At 39.2% G+C, this 20960-nt stretch overlaps 2 protein-coding genes, 1 long non-coding RNA gene and 1 pseudogene across 3 annotated transcripts in view; 2 read left to right on the top strand and 2 right to left on the bottom strand.

Annotated features, from left to right (window-relative positions):
- LOC146455929 (uncharacterized) overlaps nucleotides 1–20960 on the bottom strand; it is a 364345-nt gene that overhangs the window by 11439 nt on the left and 331946 nt on the right. The gene's annotated exons all lie outside the window — the stretch shown is intronic.
- LOC146455943 (uncharacterized) overlaps nucleotides 1–20960 on the bottom strand; it is a 76157-nt gene that overhangs the window by 14981 nt on the left and 40216 nt on the right. The gene's annotated exons all lie outside the window — the stretch shown is intronic.
- Nucleotides 1–20960, top strand: part of LOC146455945 (uncharacterized) — a 36967-nt gene that overhangs the window by 11385 nt on the left and 4622 nt on the right. The gene's annotated exons all lie outside the window — the stretch shown is intronic.
- On the top strand, nucleotides 1910–10714 carry LOC146455946 (uncharacterized; annotated as a pseudogene).

Genomic DNA, 20960 nt, shown 5'->3' with positions numbered 1-20960 from the left:
ACAAAGAAACAATACAATGATTGCTTCACTCAGTCGCAGGAGTGCTCGATGCAAAAACATGCAGAGCGAAATATAAATAAATTTTAGATAGAAAACGTTACACAGTTACTCGAGTTTCACGCACTAAGCGATCATCAGACTGTCATCAGTCTGATGATCGCTTAGTGCGTGAAACTCGAGTAACTGTGTAACGTTTTCTATCCAAAATTTATTTATTTATTTATTTATATGTATGTATGTATGTATGTATCTTACAGCAACGGGATGAAAATAGGAAATGATTTATCCAAGAATAAACTGTGATCAGTTTTTTTTTTTTTTTTTTGAATTTTTCAAAAAATTCAAAAAATTGGCCAATTGGCCAAGTTGCATTTCATTTCCATCCCCAGCCAAATATGAATGTTACCAGCTTTTGCATGTGTACTCGAGAGATATTGTTAACAAAGCCGAAGCATTATTTGAGCTTCAACCATGCAAACAAGTTTTTGGTTTATTCTAAGAAACACTAAAAATATGTGACACTGCCCCTTTAAGCTATTGTTTGATCGTAACACTAATACGTGTATTTTAAATTTCTCCAAAAGTATTGAATTTACGCAGAATAATTTTTGCCAGGTAAAAAAGACAAACAGTTTAAAATGGATTTGAAAAAGTGGTCTTAAACACGAGGTGTATCAGCTTACAATATGTCAGTTCACATTGTTAGGTGAATTAGTGGTCCACTGCGCACGCCGCTTAATATTGCAATCTATTTAGAATATAAGGATGTAGAAAAAAAACAAGGTTGAACATTTTATAGTTTTGCGCTTAGTGACATCGTCTTTGAGTGAAGACGAGGATGAAGTTGATACAAACCTCACTGCTTTTCATATGTAAATGAAACTGATTAGCATTAGAACAACATGATTTCCGTCTAAAAGGCATTGAGGTTTGTATCGCAACAAAACTCAATTTCAGCCTCCTTTTCACTTAAGGGCAGGTCGCTAAGCAAACAGTGGTAAAATAAGCTATTCTGAATCCCAAGATAAAGCAACAAGAGAGGATGCCTCCTCTCTTGATTGCAAGAATTATTTTCGATGTGAAAGGGAGACAGATAAACCATTAGGGTTGCCTCTGAAATATTAGTGCATCTTTTTCGTTATTGTTATTGTTTTCGTGTTTCATGATTTGGAGATCTCACTCTTTTCATATTTCAGCGCATTTTTACCTTTCTTCCACATACTCTTCTCCAAACCCAAAAACGTTTTCAAAAGTAAAATAAATCTCCTTCTCAAGAAAAAGCATTCATGATGACGAAAGACGAAATTTATATAAACAAATAAGTATGAACAATAAATCGTCTTCAGGATAAGTCTTTGCCCCACGCTTGAGGATCAAGAGGTTGCCGTTATATAATCTCAAAGTCCGTTTTCGTGGAGTCATAGTTAATTAAGGGACTAGTTAGGAAACCTTGCCATCAAAACAATGGTGCTGCAATTCATGTTGGAAGAACCGCGACCCTACACAATCCTTTGTTTTAACGTGCACACCGCAAACGTTTCGATTCGTTATTTGCTCCAACACATTCCAAATTCTATTGTTGTTTGTGCAGGGTCAAGGCCAAAAAGGCAAACAAAAACATATAACAAAGACGTTTGTCAGGTTTCATAACCATTGCCTTTAATAAACTATGGTGGAGTCCAATTAGGCGGATTTTCTCACCTTGTGAATCAGTCGCTCGTTGCTCTCTTTCGGCTCCATAAGGAGACGACTTGTGGCAAGTCTAGACGTTACAGTGACGGTTTGCTTAAGCCACACAAGCCGTTTACGTTATAGTTTAACGAATGTAACCATAATTCTATTCCGTCACCGCACTGAGGGCTCACGTGAGATAGCATTGCGCCTGCGCGAACTCAGTGTGTTGCCGCCTTTGGAGCGAACGGACGTTTGTTTTCTCAACACGCTGAGAATTTTAGTTTTAAGCGATAATTCGCTAAAAATGCCCGAGACCTCGGATAAATCTGAGCTTAGGGGCGAGAAAGACAACTTAAAAAGGAAAAGTAGTGGCTCTAGAAGCGAACACATTGAAGCAAATGTTAGAATCATCGAAAGAGGTGATGGCGCCGATGGCGCCAAAACTGACTCACATGGTTTACAAGAGCTTGCCGCTACGCTGAGACAGGGTTTCACCCAGATGTCTCAAGATTTATCCAAGACTATTGCTGAGTCGTTCCAACAGTTTCAGTCAGACTTTGAAATACAACATGTTGACACGGAGGAAGAACAGGAGGCAAAATCTGCCGAGAATGACCACGAGGTCAGCGAAGAGCCCCCCACGAAGAAGAAGCGAGATGACAAAACTACGAGCTTAGAAGAAGCTGTGACAAAGCTGGCTGACTCAGCCGGGCTCAAAAAATGCCTTCTAATGAAGGAAAATTTGAGGTACTTAAGAGCGGCTGCCTGTAAGAATCGAGAACTGCATTTCAGCGACCACTTGGTCGAATTTCTGATATTTCGCCTGAAGATATCCTTGGATTAACTATTTTCGAAAATCATATTTTAAAGTTCCAAGGTATTTTATTTTTTGAGAAAATTACAAGAGTTTGAAATGCGGCCTAGGTGCGGTCACGGGCCGATGAAAACCGCGAAAATTTAGGTCAAAGGACGAAGCCCCGTTCACGGTGTAAAATAACCCAATGAACATGAAACTTTACACAAACCTAGACCAACCATCTCACAAGAAAATTAATACAATAAACATTCCAAACTCGCTGGCTGCTTTCTAAAGCATGCAGATTTGAGTACGGTACTCAAAATGGCCTTGAAACTAATGCCTATTTTCATTAAAATAAAAGTGTTTCTGGTATGTCATTTTCTCTAAATTAAATCTCATATCTCGAAAGATGAAGAAAAGAACTTTATTTGTTCCAAGTTTCAAGCTCTGATTCAAACTCTTTCCCACTCAAGGAAGATCGAATATGCGTGCGATACTTGCGGCTCGCAATTCACGTCACGAATTATGACATCAGAACCGATTCACAAACACTTGACATCTGGAGCCCGTAAATGTTTCCAAACATCACATATTGGGCCCTAAAACTAATCAGACTGACTGAAGACAGCCATTCAATGTTTTTTGATCCCAGATTTCTTTCCTTTTCTGCTCTAAAATAATACAGTTTTTCCCGTCAATTACCCTACGAAATATGTGCAACAGATTTGCATATCATTTCAATGTCGCAGGAAAATGTAGTGCAAATCAAACTTTACAGCTCCTTTATCATCTTAAATGAAGCAGTCGATCAGTAAAATGGAGAAAAACCAAAAACGTGTGACTTTGTTCCTGTGTCGTGTTGTTTTCAGTGTTCGTTTTTTATAGCAGCGACGGCTCAAAATCAATAAGCCAAAGTGACACTGAACAACTGTAACTCGATATTCACTTCGCTGATGTGGGTAACGCGCACGTGATCCTGGCCAGGCATCCTGCGCGTAGAGGGCACTTTTGGAAACTGTAAATAGTGAAAAGTACTGCTTTTGGGCCAAGTACAATCTCGTACCCAGAGTCTTCAGGCTTTTTGGTCAGCGGGGCAACGCCGGGAAGACTCTGGGGACATCGAAAAAAATCAATTTTTTTGATTGGCTGTTCCGTAACGGTTTCCATTGTTTTACCGCAGAAATCCTGCGGTAATAAAATTCGATGTCCCCAGAGTCTTCCCGGCGTTGCCCCGCTGACCATAAAGCCTGAAGACTCTGGGTACGAGATTGGGCCAAGTAAAGGCCTACCCTGGTGATGAAAACTTTGTCAAGCTAAAAGACTGTACAAGAGATGCGAGAGCCCGTCTTGCCAGCTTTGTTTGTTTGTTGTTGTTTTTTTTTTTTCGCGAAAAAAATTCAAGCATTAGTGTCATTTCGTTTTTTAACTTACAGTTATACAGACCCTGGAGCGTCGATGATTTCGCGAAAAAAAAAACATCCATAATCACCATCCTCACAATTTAAAAAAAATATGAAATCTGTATATTTGAGAGCATAGTAGTGAATTCCCCACCAACCTGACCTCCCCCCCCCCCCCCCCCCACTAGCTATAAGCGTCAATAGTATTGTGGTTATTGTTTATTTTCCTAGACCGTTTTCTCGCTGCTCCTGCCAGTTTCTTTCAACTCCGTGAAAAAATAATGACATGAAATCTGAAATTGGAAAATTAATAGGTGAAATACGGCCCTCACCCGCTCGTGCTAGTAATAAGGCAGTTACTGTCCTCACCCGCTTGCGCTAGTAATAAGTTAGTTTTCTTGGCCATCACCAGACAGACCAGGGCTGGCAAGATTCCTATCTTCTCGGAAATTAAAAGAAACTGACAGGAGCAACAAGAAAACCGGTTTAGGAAAGTAAACAATAACAACAATTGACTCTAATCGCCAGGGGGGATGGGGGTGGGGGAGGTCGGGTTGGTCGGCGGGGAATTCACTACTCTGATACCCTCAAAATTACAAATTTCATATTTTTAATTGTGAGGATGGTGGTTATGGATAGGTTTTTTTTCGCAAAAAATCGACGTGCCAGGATCTGCATTACTGTGAGTCAAAAAACCAAAAACTGACACAAACACTTGAAAGTCGATTTTTTTTTTGCGGAAAAAACCAAAGCTGGAAAGGTGGGCTCTCAGATCTCTTGTACAGTTCTTAAAGGGGCAGTATCATGGGAGATCTATGGGAGATATCATGATTTTTGGCCAAAATTCACTAAATTTAAACTTAATGAACACTGTGTTAATATATTTCTCAATCGCTAATTTAAAGAAATGTTAATAGTGATTCTAAGACGAAAGGTTGAACCAAAATATAGTACAACCGGCGATTTTAGTGCGTTACAACAGCGAAATTTGAAAACGTCTGCCAGACGTTTTCAAATTTGAACCCCTCTCCATCTTGGTCATCTGCCGGCGAAAATATCCGTGGATAGTTTCTTTGCATTCTGATAGTCTTTTAATGGAATTTTGTCATTATATCTTGGCTGCTATCAACCGAATAGCGTCTTTCCAATTCTCAGTGTGTTACTAAAAATAGCGTGATACTGTCCCTTTAAGCTTGACAACGTCATCATCATCAGGGTAGTCGTAGCTTGGCCCACAAGCAGTACTTTTCTAAAAGTGCTCTGAACGCGAAAGTGCCTGGCCAGGATCACGTGCGCGTTACCCATATCAGCGAAGTGAATATCGAGTTACAGTTGTTTTGTCACACTGGCTTATTGATTTGAGCCGTCGCTGCTAAAAACGAACACGCAAAACAACACGGCAGGAACAAAGTCACACGTTTTTCTCCATTTTACTGATCGACTGCTTCATTTAAGAAGATAAAGGAGCTGTAAAGTTTGATTTGCACTACTTTTTCCTGCGACATCGAAATGGTATGCAAATTTGTTGCACATATTTCGTAGGCTAATTGACCGGAATAAATATATTATTTTAGAGCAGAATAGGAAAGAAATCTGGGATCAAAAAGCATTGAATGGCTGTTTTCAGTCAGTCTGATTAGTTTTAGGGCCCAATATGTGATGTTTGGAAACATTTACGGGCTCCAGATGTCAAGTGTTTGTGAATCGGTTCTGATGTCATAATTCGTGACGTGAATTGCGAGCCACAAGTATCGCACGCATATTCGGTCTTCCTTGAGTGGGAAAGAGTTTGAATCAGAGCTTGAAACTTGGAACAAATAAAGTTCTTTTCTTCATCTTTCGAGATATGAGATTTAATTTAGAGAAAATGACATACCAGAAACACTTTTATTTTAATGAAAATAGGCATTAGTTTCAAGGCCATTTTGAGTAGCGTGCATAAATCTGCATGCTTTACAAAGCAGCCAGCGAGTTTGGAATGTTTATTGTATTAATTTTCTTGTGAGATGGTTGGTCTAGGTTTGTGTAAAGTTTCATGTTCAAAAGTGTAAAAACTCAAAATCGCTCAAACTTTGGCTATCAGTAGTCCACACTGAGTTATTTATTGCAATGTAATTAATTTGTCAAAAAACTTTTTGTTTTGGCAGAAAATGACTATAATAAATTTCGCTGGTAGTCACGAGAAATTTCGACTTGAAAATTTAAAGATTTTTAAGCAAGCCGCTCGCCTCAACTGTAGAGCAAGAAGACATCCACTTATTATCAGCTTATTCTACATCTCTTCCCAATTTGATTTTATTATTTTTATGAAGTTTGAAAAAACCATGACATCGAGAGGGACCTGAACGAAATCCCACTGTTACTCTATGGAGGGGACGAGCTAAATTCAAAAGATAATTTACCACGCTACCTTTATCACGAATGGGATGAAATTTCAACAGTAAAGTTAGGAAGAAATGGACTTTTAATTGATGTAACGTTTGTTCTGGGGAAATTAAATTGTTGTCTATAACAGAGCGCTAAAAACCACTGAAATACGGGCAAATAAGAGATTGCGTGACAAATCGTGACAGAGGTTACAATTGTGTTCTACGGATATTTAGGCCCGAACTCGATATTAATGCTGTTCAGAAAACAACAGCATTCTCTTTTGAGAATGTAATGTTTTTCCCGTATTATATGACACTTTGTTCGTAGTTTGTGTAAACAAATTCATAACTCCCAGGAAAAAAAAGTTATGACATCGCGAGACATCGGGAGGTGTTCTTGTCTCAGACCCCTCAATGTTTTAACTGTAGTTTCCTTTCGAAGTATACCTATTTGTTTGTTGCGTGTGAGATAATTTGTCTTAATTCTATTCGTTTGTGAGAACTACAAACTTACTCGTCTTATTTAGCATGAGATCTGATCATGACAATAAATGCTATTATTGCCTACTTGTGACAGCTTTGATTGGCAACAAAATTTCAGCTACTTGTATAGAAACGCCGTATTTCCTCGAACAAAGCTGGGGCGATTTTTCCACACCAAAAGAGGACAATTATTCGAGCGAAGGCGATTATTCGAGGGAGCCGATTATTTCAAATATTGCTCTCTAGAATTTGTGTTCTACATATTTTGTTTCATTATTAAACCCATCAGGAAATAATCGCATCAAATAAACCGAAAATAGGCTTTTAAAGTGTTTTAAATTTGGCTTCTTGATTATTTTTCAATGTCAATATCCTTGGCGTCAGAGCTTGAATCGTCACTGATCAGTTTTGCTGGATAAAAAAAGGAGATGCCGAGAGGGGTGGGGTGAGGGCGATCATTCGAGAGAGGCGATTATTTGAAATATTTTTGTCAAAGGGGAGCGATTCCTGGAAGGAGGCGGGTACTCGAAGAACGGGTACTCTTTTAGAACACTGTATTTCATAAAACTCCGGCCCCGCGTCAGGGAGTCATACATCTAAATGGCATATATACAATAAAAAATTACTGTTAAATGAACCTTCACATTTACAACAAAACGTATGTAAGATCCTAGTCTATTATTCACTGTAACTTTCTATGAATGTATGTCGTGGTGAATAAAAAAATAAAAAAAAATAAAAATAAATAAATAAATAAATAAATAAATAAATAAATAAATAAATAAATAAAACGGTTTGTGTTTTCCTGCCCTAAAGATTAACAACATGTACTGTTTTCATTACGAGCACTTGCTGGCTTGACAACTGGAGCCCTGCACCAGGTTTGAAATCATGTCCACGAATGGCTTTTTCCGTTTGACTTTTACTTCTGATGTGTCAAGTCCAAAGGCCTCACACATGTTCCGTAATATTACAGTCAACCCAAGTCACGCGTGAACGATATTTTTGAAATTTGAACGGAGTTTTGAAATTTACATCTCAGTTTTGAAAATCGCCAACGAGATTTCAGAGTTCCCGTATAAATTTCCCTAGCTTACTGACGGTATAAAGCTATGAATTTTTCTTTACATTGCGAAATTGAATATTTCAAGAATAACAATTGTTTCCCAAGTATTTTGAACATTTTTTTAAGTTCATGCGTCTTTTTCGGAACGATTTCCAGAGAAATGTCCAACATTCCATTCACACGTCGGACATTACAAAGAGAAATTCGAATGTTCATTTCATTCTTGGAAATACTGTTCACGCGTGACCTGGGTTGACTGTAACACTGAAAGTGAGCTAAGGATGGAGTTACAGCGGTTACCAATAACACGCGACCTACGGCATTCAAAAGAGTCGGATAAAGTTGCGTTTTGGTGGACGTCCATCAAAGAAAAAGCGTTGAAATCATTTTGAATTCTGACAAGATTCCAAGGTAACTTGGCAAGAAGCTAAGAATCTTACCTCGCTTAGAGAAGGTAAACTTTATTTAAATTGATTCTCCAGCCAGATCAAGCGCAAATAAAAGTTATTTTTGGATTAAAAATTTCGTTTTTCACTGCACGTGATAATTTGCTCACTTGCACACATCGCTGATTTAATTGTCAGGTGTAGCGATTTCAAATGTTTCATAAAAAAGATACGGCTTCGTCTAAACAATGCGCATTTTTTAGATAACCTGTCTTGGAAATCAACTTTCATAAAGTTTACCATCCGTCAGCGGATAAAACTGTCAATTTCTTCGTTCTGTTGCTTTGAAATGTTCTCAGAATTCAAAACAATTTCAACGGCTTTTCTTTGATTGTCGTCCACCAAAACGCAACTTTATCGAAGTCTTTTCAAGGCGATAGGTCGCGTGTTATTGGTAACCGCTGTAAAGGGCCCTAGTCAGCCACATCTTTGTTTTTGTTTATATGCGAGAGTTTGGCTATTATATTTTATTCGGAGCATGTGGAAATGAACAAAATCACTGTGAAACTGCTAAAGATAATGAAACATATTTCCAGGAACATAACTTACAGTAAAGCAGTAAGATTTCGCTTCACCATGCAATATCAATGATTTCGATGGCATCGAAAATGGCGGAGGCTGACTAGGGTCCTTTAATGACTAGCTCACAAGTGTTGTAGGAGTCATATATATCGGATGTGAATGCTGCTATCGGTTAGTGCTGCACAATACAAGAAAACTAGCTAGCTTTATAAAGTGCGTTACTCTAAGTAAGAAAGTTTGGTGGGAAAAATTCCATAACTTTTGCGTGGAACTCGTTTATAATTGGCTATCAGTATAGCAACACGCTCAAATAGTTAATTTCAAGAGTCAGCAAAATAATTATTTCCGAGTCTAAAATTAAGCAAAAACTAGAGAATTAGTCTCTGTTTTGCCAGCTTTCTATAATGTGTGATCATCGGCATTCGGTTTTTGTAAAGAGACAAATATGTGCACTACTGGCTACGTGAAAATTGGGGAGGGAGCGAGGGAAAGCTTGAATGAAACAAATATGCTGTTAAACATTTTAGTTATCAAAAAAAAATGATGAATAATAAAAATCAGCAACAATAACAAGGCCATTAATGTATTTCCATCCGGTTAGGTCTGAATTAAAGGTCTGCATGTTTCCCGAAATACGTGCGTTTGCAATATTTGTCACGGTGCGTCGCGCAATCTCGGTTTGATTTTGCGATTTGTCAGATTTTGAGCGCTCTTCCACAGAGCACAATTAAGTTTCCCCAGAAAAACATCTTATTTTAGCTAAAAGCCCATTTCCTCCTTACTTCACTCTTACAGTTTCATTTGATTTGTGATAAAGGTAGTAGGATAAATTATGTTTTCAATTTGGCGAGCGATTTCTATAGATTTACGGGTCCCTTTTTTTCTGGTCGGTCTCAGTGTTACAAGCTCGATCGATCTTGATGGGAATTTTAAGATAAAACCTTAAAAGGTTGTAAAACAAGCTGATAACAAATAAATGTCTTCTAGCTTTATCAGAAGGGCAAGTGGGTTGCTTCAAAATGACTGATTTTTCAGCCCGAATTTTCTCGTGTCTGGCTATGAAATCAATCTTGGTCATTTTCTGCCAAATCAAAAAGTTATTTCACAAATGAACCACACAGCAATGAATAACTCAATATGGACTACTAATAGCCAAAGTTTCAGCTATTTTCAAAATTTGAAAGTTTGCCGCACAATGTTCGATTTTTGTGTGCACGCGCTCTTAACAGCTTGAAACAAGAGCTGAAGAAAGAGGAGACGGGCCCAAGTGTAAACACAGAGCTGGCAAATGTAGTGAATGCCATGCTCAAAGAAGGGCTGCCTGAAGAGAAACTTCAGGAAAAGTTGAGCAAGTATCACAGACCAGAGAACTGTGAATTCTTGACAAAAGTACGAGTCAATCAACCAGTATGGGACCACCTTACTCCAACAGTCCGGTCCCAAGATGTTAGACTGCAAAAGGTGCAGACATCCATCTTCAAAGGAATGTGCGCGTTGACAAATATGATCGACAAACTCCTTGAGCACTTATCGTCACTCCCAGCGGGAAACGACCTTCTTCAAAAGTCAACAGATGCACTTACATTGTTCGCTAATGCAAACAGTGAACTCAATCAAAGACGAAGGGAATTTATTAAACCGGATTTACACGAGGAATACAAACATCTTTGCTCCTCGTCGGTTCCGATCACTGACCAATTGTTTGGCAATGATCTCCCGAAACAAGTGAAAGAATTGACCGAGGTCAATCGAGTGGGAAAGAAAGTCTCCACACACAGTGGTCGATCAACGAACAAGCCTGATTATCACAGGCACAACTCTTACGCACATAGCCGCGGACGCTCAGGAAACCACGTAACAGGAAGCCTTTTTTAGGCTCGTAGAAAACGACCACAAACATCCTCCGAACTTCAAGAGGAAGAAGGAGGGGAAGTCAAAATGAATCAGACTGCTAACAACGTTGAGGTAAGAAATGTGTCAGAGCAATCTATTAAAATTACAGGTGGAAGACTGAACAATTTACTTCTCAGTGGCAGTGCATAACCTCAGATCCTTTCATACTTAATAGTGTGAAAAATTATAAAATTGAGTTTGAAAATGGAGAGCCAATGCAGTTTATGCCACCAAAAGAAATAAATTTTACAAAACCAGAGCAGGAGGTCATTGACAATGAAATTGATAAACTGCTGACCAAAGGTGTGATTTCAGAAACCACACATTGCCCTGGTGAATATATTTCTACTATATTCATACGCCCTAAGAAAGATGGAGGGTTTAGATTAATTCTAAATTTGAAGAATTTGAATGAACATGTGGAGTATCAACATTTTAAGATGGATACCTTACAATCGGCAATAAGGCTTATGACTCCAAACTGTTATATGGCCTAAGTAGACCTGCGTGACGCATACTACTCAGTGCCAATTCACAAAGATGATCAAAAATATCTGAAGTTTTGCTGGAAAGGTAGATTGTTTCAGTTTACATGTCTACCAAATGTTCTGGTTTGTGCACCCCGACTCTTCACAAAAATCCTTAAGCCAGTGTATGCTACGCTGCGCCAGAAGGGTCACCTAAATGTAGGCTATATTGATGACTCTTATTTACAAGGGGAGAGTGTGGAGGACTGCCAAGCCAATATTAATGATACCTGTGACTTATTTTCAACATTGGGTTTTATCCTACATCCTGATAAGTCGGTTTACAGCCAGTTCAAGTCCTTACATTTCTGGGATTTGTCTTGGATTCAGTTAATATGACTGTCTCCTTAACACAGGAAAAAATCCAGCCCATAAGGGAAAGATGCAAGAAAATGATGGAGCTTGTTGAGCTCCCAATCCAGGAACTAGCTAGCTTTACAGGGCTTTTAGTGTCAAGTTTTCCTGGGATCTTTTATGGACCACTGTATTATAGACAACTTGAGAGGGATAAAACTACAGCCTTAAGACAAAACTATGGCAATTATAATGCTCAAATGAGATTACCCCAAGAAAGCTTTTCAGAGATAAAGTGGTGGTATGATAACATACAGACCAATAACTACCTCATATTATTGCCTAATTCAAAGGTTGATGTAATAATTTACAGCGATGCATCAACTAAAGGATGGGGAGCTGTCAAAGAGACAGAGAAAATAGGAGGTAGATGGTCAGAGGAAGAAGCAAAATATCACATTAATTGTCTGGAGCTGTTAGCTGCAAATTTTGGACTTAAGGCATTTTGCAAAAATGAGCAAGGCATTCATGTTAAGATTTACTCTGATAACTCTACAACTGTGAACTATATTAATGCTATGGGAGGTGTACATTCTAGGGAATGTCACACAATTGCTAAAGATATTTGGCAGTGGTGCATAGAAAAACAAATATGGTTAACAGCTGCTCATATCCCAGGGACAAAAAATGTTGAGGCAGATCGGGAATCACGCGTTTTCTCAGACAACAAGGAATGGATGATAAGATCTGATATTTTCCAACAGATCACAGATATCTGGGGGGAGCCCTCCATAGATCTCTTTGCATCCAGACTAAATCATCAGGTTCCATGCTATGTATCCTGGAAACCTGACCCAGGGGCAGCCTTTATTGATGCATTTTCTGTAACATGGGATAAACACTTGTTCTATGCTTTCCCTCCTTTCAGTTTAATTGCAAGATGGCTACAGAAAATACAAACCGATTGTGCAGAGTGATTGATGATAGTTCCAATGTGGCCAACCCAGAGTTGGTATCCCAAACTTCTTCGCATGTTAGTGGCTGTTCCAAGAGTGTTACCACAACAACGAACTGCCTTACAAATGCCGGGGATGCCACAAGAAGTCCACCCCCTATTCAGGAAAATGGTTCTGATTGCATGCAGATTGTCCGGCAGTCCTATGAGACACAAGGAATTTCTCAAAAGGCAACCTCCATCATCTTACAGTCCTGGAGGAAAGGAACTACAAAGCAGTATTCATCTTACATCAAAAGATGGACTACATATTGTCATAAAAAAACAGATTGATCCAGTTTCTGCCACTGTCCCACAGGCACTAGATTTTTTAGTGGAGCTATTTGAGTCAGGCATCGGTTACAGTGGTATTAACACTGCAAGGTCTGCTCTATCCAGTGTCTTAAAGCCTGTGGACGGGATGACTTTTGGAGCACAAGAGAGTGTTAAGAGGTTCTTAAAAGGAGTTTACGAAGCAAGACCCTCCAACCCAAGATATACTGAGACATGGGATGTGAGCAAGGTTCCGAACTATCTTAAGACAATCTCTATTACAGACTGCTCACTAAAGGATCTGACTTTAAAATTAGTCACTTTAATGTCATTAGTATCAGCTCAACGGGGACAGACAATTCACTACTTGTCTTTGGAGGACATGGTTGTTTCAGAAACTTCTGTGACTTTTATTATCTCCAGGCCTATTAAACAGTCTAAGCCAGGGTCCAAACCCACTGTTGTTAAGTTTGTAGCTTACCCGGACAACCCTAACATTTGTGTTGTCACTACCTTGAAGGCATATCTTAGTCGTACCTCTTCTTTACGTGGACGTGCGCAACAATTGTTTATTAGTCATTACAAGCCATTTAAACCAGTTTCCCGGGACACCATCAGTAGATGGGTCAAAGCTGTAATGCAAAAGTCAGGAATTGATGTAAACCTTTTCAAGCCCCACAGTACTTTGTACCATTAGAGCACATCTTATCAGTTGCAGGATGGAGCTCATCTGACACTTTTGCAAAGTTTTATAGCAAAGCTGTTATCAACACAGATAGCTTTTCTAACGTTTTGTTACAAGAGTAAAGTTAATAAACTGTTTTGACCAATATGACTTGCTTGGTTGGTCATTACTCTGTTCATGTGTGCAGTGGGCTTTGAAGTCTCACGTGAGCCCTCAGTGCGGTGACGGAATAGAATTGGAAAATTAAACGAGACTTACCTGTAAGTTGAAGTTTGATTGAAATTCTAACCGTCACCAAGCACTGAGGGATTACGTGCCCTTCCTTTTAAGGCCCTCCCATTTTGCTGGTCAGGGTTTTCTTTCCCCTGCACACATGGCAAGTGCTTTAAAAACTGAGTTCGCGCAGGCGCAATGCTATCTCACGTAATCCCTCAGTGCTTGGTGACGGATAGAATTTCAATCAAACTTCAACTTACAGGTAAGTCTCGTTTAATTTTCCAATTTTCCGTGCTTCAGAAAGGGTAAGGGTAAAAGTGGTCACAATTTGATCTTCTAGTGTAGATCTCTTCTTTCACATATTGATCTCTTATTGTTATTTAATTGCAGCTTTAGAAAAGTACGAACTTCATCGGAACAGACGCCAGGCTGATGCATCCAAGAACACGACGGAGGCTAAGATCACATGGGACACAATTCTGAAAATCAACCAGCTTTTATCAGAATTAAAAACCCATCTTTGCCAATCAAAGGGTAGCACGTGCTTGCAAGGTCCCCCAGGCCCTCCCGGTCTACCTGGAACGAAGGGAGAGAAAGGAACCTGGGGAAGAAAAGGAAGAACCGGGAACAAAGGAGATAGAGGCATCATGGGATCGCCAGGAGAAAGTGGCAAGCAAGGCATCATGGGACCTGTGGGATTGAGAGGACCTAAAGGACAAAAAGGAGAAGTGGGGTCTGCAGGCATGCCGGGAGCAAAGGGAGAGCCCAGTGAATCAGTTCGTCAAGGTACGTTGAGTAGGGGAGGAGTAGCGGGAACAATATTTTTCCCACCGAGTACCCACTCCCGCTCCCCTTGGTAGTTTAGACACTTTCCCCAGGTTGGGCTCGCTTTTACAAACCAAGACGGCGGGAGTTCAATCGAAGCGTGCAAATCTCGAAAATCCCACGGAAAAACAGAGGAAAGTGAACAGTCTACAGATTGGTTGTAACACAATCCAACGGTACGGACACTATGTTTCGTTGATTGACACAGTCTGTGGTTTGCTATAAGCCTCTCTCATAAATATATTATCTCCCCAACGTATCTCTGCAAATTGCTAAGGGAAGTCCGTGATTTGAAAGCTAAGAGAATAAATATTCGTCTCTATTTGATGATTTGGAGCTGGAAAGGAAGTTAAATGGACCAAATATTTAAACCGTTTATCACCCATCGTTGGGGTCGATACCAAATAATGCGACCGCGACCGACTTTCGTAATTACACTCTGAGTTTAGTGTCAACGTTTCACAAAATTACAACAATTTCTCACAGACTGCCATTTAAGAGCTCTGATCGTTGTCTTGACGTCTAATGCAATTATCTTTTATCATGTAACACAGTGGCTTTTTTCAGTAAATATAAGAGAATAAAGCTGCAGTAGCCAACAGTGGAATAAAATTTATATTTTTGCCACGCAATCAATCACAAAGTAGTAAAGAATCAGACATTAATTTTTTTTCAACAGACCTGTCCAATTTAAAAGAATCGCAATTGTCAGAGTTTCGTTCTTTATTGTTCAGCTTTTCTTGTTTACAAAAATGCACCACCAAAGTCAGGCTGATTTAGGACGTTCACTGGTTAATACTGGCCGTATGCAATTATTGATATTCACGTTAATTTGGAACGGTTTACATACTCAGATATGATAGGATCAAATGTACTTGGGGAATTGAACAAGAATTTCTATGTTCTTATACATGGGTGTGACTAGGGGAGGGCTCCGATGGGACAATAAACCTGCACACAATTCAACGTTGGGCGAAGCTGATAATGTCGGATTAATAATTCTAGGGACTGGATACATCCTATGTTTGTAGTTATATCGGCCGACAAACACTGGGTGGATTTGTAAGGGATGCGAATAACTACAGCAGCAACATCGAGCTGTTTAAGTTCGATTTTTAGACGTTTTATTCCTAACAAGAGTAAAATATACCATCACATTTATGCCATTGCGCATATGCCATTGATCGACACTCAACTCCTAGCTTTATGCGGGATAGCTCCCACGAGTCTTCCTGTAGATCAATAGTAAAGCATTCGAATTAGTTATAGGAAGGCCTTAGGTTCAACTTCCGTTGGTGCTGTTGGTTGCTTTTTTCTAGTATGCCTGTGTCACTTTACTGAATTATACATCATTTTCAAGAGTAAAATATACATTAGATTATCCGTATCCTTAGATTTTTCCGAGTAATAAGGAGCGAAAAACTCTTTAAAAGGAAACCAGGCCCGTAGCGGGGGGAGGGGCAGGGGGGGCTTGAGCCCCTCCAGAATTTTTGGAAGTTAAAAAACAATCTGCCAAAAAATAAATAATTAAACCAAATTAATGGGTAGCAATTAGTCTTGCACTCTGACACGGCAAGTCCCTTTTCACAACCTTTAAAAAGTTGTTTACTACCTGTCCGTATCCTTGGCTAACTGTTTGTGTTCATATACAACAGCAACAAAGGCACTTCTACCTTGTGAATCGGAAATAAGAACCAAAATGGATCGAAATCAACCAATCTCAATCCGTAAAAGCTATTGAAATAAACTACAGTCAACTCTCTCATAGCGACTACTTCTCTTAGGTGACCATCTCCCGTAAGCGACCACTTCGTAAATAACGTAACCGTTTTGTTTCTCAGTTAAATACTGTTTCAAGAGCTCTCTCGTCAGCGACCACCACTCAAATTTCTTAAGAGACCGCGACCACTTTTTAGGCCAGAAATTACACATATTCTTTTGCTTTTTGTTTCCGGTAAGCGACCACCCAACAAAATCACGTATGATAGTCAGTAAATCATTGCTTAGAAGTGACAAAAGTTCAATTTTTAATGACGCTACCCCAGACTGCTCACAGATCCTGCGTATACTTAGAGCATTTTCGTTGTGCGGTTCCTTGCAGATTGTTTGCTTTTATGTTTTGGACCGTACATCTTTTCAGATACGATATCCAGTCAATCCAGTATGACGCTTATTTTGTTGATCTTTTCCGTAAGCAACCACCTTCCGTGAGCGACCACTTTGTCGTACACCAAGGGTGGTCGCTTACGAGAGAGTTGACTTGTTTTCTAAGACATCCGATCATTTATAGCAATACAAATGTCCCACAATGCTCCCACAGTCGGATTCTTACTGCCCGGTTCAAGCCAAATTTTAAAAGAGAAAGAAAAATTTGTCGTCATTTGGTTACGTCCTCCTTCGAACGTAAAATTAGAAAATTTCACATGGTAGTTCACGTAAAAGAAACGGCAAAAAAATGTACCAAAAAGTGTGATGCAGGTGCAAAGTTATTGTTTTACTTACTAAATCTACTTTTTTTGGTTTTTTTTGTTTTTTCATGTTCTTTTTGCATTTTAAACTCCCTAATCAGTCCGTGTTATGAGTGACGGGAGGGGGGGGGGGGGGGGGGTGGGGTAGTTTTGTTTAACTATTTTGCTAAGCCCCCTCAGTTGTTTTAGCGTTGCTACGGGCCTGGAAACACAAATTAAGAAAAAACTAAACAAAAGAAACAATGAATGACGACTACGAAAACAAGTTTAACTCCTTAAATTTACATTGAAGTCATCTTATTCAGTGTGCCAAACCAGTGGATCATGGATACTTAGACTCCGTACGAATTGATAATCAATTAACTAACAGTCATCAATTGACATGGACGGATCGATTGACCTCCTATCATCTATTTTTTATCGACTTTTTACCCCGGAATCCAACTTTATGCCGCGTCTCCAAGTCCGTACCGTTGACCTCAGTTAAGATTAGGTCTGTGGGTTTGCGTGAACTTTGCTTGCAATTTAAAATGTCTTTAATATCTGGGAGCTAGCCCGATAGGCTAGCCAATACACCGTTGATCCTTAAATAAGGACGCAGGGCGTTTATTCCAAATTTAACCAAAGTCACGGGAGGCGCTTATTCGAGAAGGGGAAGAAACAAAAGCCGCAAAAGTCGTCTGCTCTCGCGGGATACCCAAATCGTTGCGAGATGGACTTTTTCTTGATTATTGCCGGATAACATTTGGTGTAAACAACAACAAACGGTAGCCCGTGTATTAATATACAGAGGTGTTCATTAATAGTTTTAATATCAGCACACCTCGTACATGTAATGCAAATAAGTGGGCATGGAAATTGTAAGACATGACTTGGAATAAAAGAAACTTGTTTCCTGCGTTGTATTGATGGAGTCGACAGCAATAGTTTCGACTCTATCAATACAAAGGCAGGAGGCGCTTATTCTGAATTAACCGTGAACTGCATAAACTGATACGTGATAAACGTGACAAACGCTGTACTCCATCTTTGTTGTATCAGCACTCAGTATCAGTACAGTATTAAGAAAACATTGGCAGCTAAAGGCTGGATTACGGTTATCTTTACAAAAATATAAAACTGTAAAAAGGCTAAATTAATTATTAAAAAAAAGTATATCGCACTTAACTATCAAGGTTTAAGGTTAAGGTTTTAAGGTTTTTATTATTGTGCACTATTTCAATGGCTCACAAGAAAAGGAAGTTACACTATATAAGAAAAGTAATATCAAATACTAGAAACCTACTCATTCACCAATATAGAAAGCCAGGAGCCCATTACCCATTAAAACACAGGCAACCACCAGAAAGAAGCAGTGTCCTCTAAGAGCAGCGGCAACGAACTAAAATTGATAACACACAACAGTTTGTCTTTCGATAGCGTCCTCACTACTTCCAGACTAGTGTAGTATTTCAATTCCTCTTGTTTTTATTTATTTATTTATTTATTTATTTATTTTTGACAGATCGTACTTATCGCAGGCTTTTGTTTTCCCTAGATCGAGACTGCTCATCGCTGTTGAAATCAGGCCATACTCAAAACGGAGTGTACTCTGTGAACCCAGACGGTAAAGGATACTTCAGTGTCTATTGTGACATGCGCACTGACGGTGGAGGATGGACTGTGTTTCAAAGAAGACAAGATGGCTCGGTGGACTTCTATCGGGGATGGAACGATTATAAATCAGGCTTTGGTCAGCTGACGGCTGAGTTCTGGTTAGGAAACGACAAGATCCACAGGCTGACGGCCTCTAGACCCAGCTCTCTGCGAGTGGAGCTGGAGGACTGGAACGGAGTTAGAGCGTATGCTAAATATGGCAGGTTCAGCGTTAGTAATGAACAGGCGCTGTATCGACTTGATGTGGGTTCATATTCAGGGACAGCGGGAGATTCGTTAACATATCATAACAACAAAACATAGAGATAACGATAGAGACAGTGGCACTGGCCACTGTGCTGTGCAATGGACTAGCGCATGGTGGTACAACGCTTGTCACTACTCCCATCTCAATGGAAAATACCTGAGGCAACAAAGTACTTGGCAAGGCGTCATCTGGTATGGCTTTAGACAAAAACTTTCACTCAAATTCACTGAGATGAAAATGAGGCCGTCTCCGTAGAAAGATTCCGTTCTTCTCTGTGTTTAAAACTGGCCGATTAAACGATAGTATCGGATACAACAGTTTCTCGATTGTATTATAGTTAGTTTGGGTTAGATTTTGTTCCTATATTTGTCGTTAATCTATTCATTGGGACAGCGTGGGTTTTCCAAATGAAATTTCAAGTTGCATGAAATTGGCCTTTTTATACACCTGTTACCACTGTCAATTTTTAACTATGATTTATGTATAGTCAACTCCCTTTATTGCGGACACCCTCTAGACCTCGAGTTTAAGTGTCCTTAATAGCGAGAGTCCGTAATAACGGGAATTTATTTCAGTCAAACGTCTGTAATTTATTTTTGCCAGAGATTTAGCTGCTGCCGTATTATCGGGGTGTCGTGATAGCGAGAATGCAAAGCAAGGAATAGCAAGGCGAGAATGTATTTCAGTTTATCGTGAAAAAATGTATAAAAATATCAAGTGGTACCATTGTTGTAGTGCATGACCACATGTATTGGATAGGTTTTTTATTGAGAGTCGAAATTATAATATCGCGTTTGCTTTGGTTGAGTAGGACTCTTTTAGATAAGGAGATTATTTTCTAAAAAAAAAGAAATCCGGCGACAAAAGCGAAAATTCGAATTTCTTTTTATTTGCCCCAAAAGACCCTTTTGGTGAACTATTTTCAAAAATAATATTCAAAAGTTCCAGCGAATTTTTATTTTGGCAAAAATTGGGAAAGTTCGAAATCGGCCAAAACGTGGCCGATGGCCCGATTGATATTATGCAAATTAGTACATTTAAAAAGCCCTCGTTCAAGACAAGGCAACGTTTTCTCGAGTTGACACTTTCACAATCGTTTTTACATCCCTTGCACTTGCGCACTTGCTTCCAAACCATATCTTATCTCGACCTGAACATTCTTTTATTTGAAGTTGCCCACGTAAAGAATACAATGTTTGCTATTCCTTAGATAGAGTGATTTTTGCCATATTTCAGATGACCATTCATCAAGGGTATAAGAAATATACTGGTAATGAAATAACTTTTTAAACGGACAATTTTTCTTATTTATCATGTTAAAATATTTAGTTTGGCCCGTGAAAAGCGCCAGATCGAGCGCGCCAGATCGAGCGCGCCAGATCGAAATGGGTGGAATGCACTTTGACACAATTCGCCATTTCAGTAGTTCATGTCCCTCCTGTTACTTTGCACATGTCAATACACTTCACGGAAGCTTTTAGATAAAAGGCAAGGTCTCTGGTTTAATTTCATGCTTTTATGCACGAAAATAACTAGCTTAAAACTTGAGTGCTCCCCATATTAGCAATAAGTTATCGAATGATTTTTTTTCAGGCGAAATTTTCGAGTTTATATTGAGCCGTTCAAGCGAGATTAAAAGAGCCGTTCCAGGGAAATAACTTGAAATCAGTGAAATTAATACCCTGTCTCTCATATCATGCTACACTTCCAAACTTTTTAAGCTAGAAAGTGTAAATGCTCCCTTTTTACGTGACCTAAAACAGAATTTGCCTAAAATATTACAAATAAAGTCCACCGCAAGAAAAAACTGAAAAAATCGCGCACCGACGTAAATGTAAACATTAGCCGTTTCTCGACTTGCAACATGGATGAAACCCGTCCGTTGTTTTACCTCTATATATAGTTTATGAATCCAAGGATTGTACCGAATTCTCATCATCATCATCAACAACAACAATAACCTTTATTTTCGTCAAAATAATGCCGAAATTAACTAAAATGAAAGTAAACAAATCAAGAGCTTTCGAAACCTCAAAGCTAATCTATTTAGGAGAGTGAAGTTTTTCTTTCGCCATGGCACCTCTCCGTGTGGATCAAGGTCAAAAAATGCGCAAGATTGGTTA

This window comes from Pavona decussata, unplaced genomic scaffold, assembly GCF_977016875.1.
Source record: "Pavona decussata unplaced genomic scaffold, jaPavDecu1.1 SCAFFOLD_265, whole genome shotgun sequence".
Classification (NCBI taxonomy): Eukaryota; Metazoa; Cnidaria; class Anthozoa; order Scleractinia; family Agariciidae; genus Pavona; species Pavona decussata.
The sequence above is the reverse complement of the archived record's forward strand: the minus strand, read 5'-3'. Positions and strand labels throughout refer to the sequence as shown.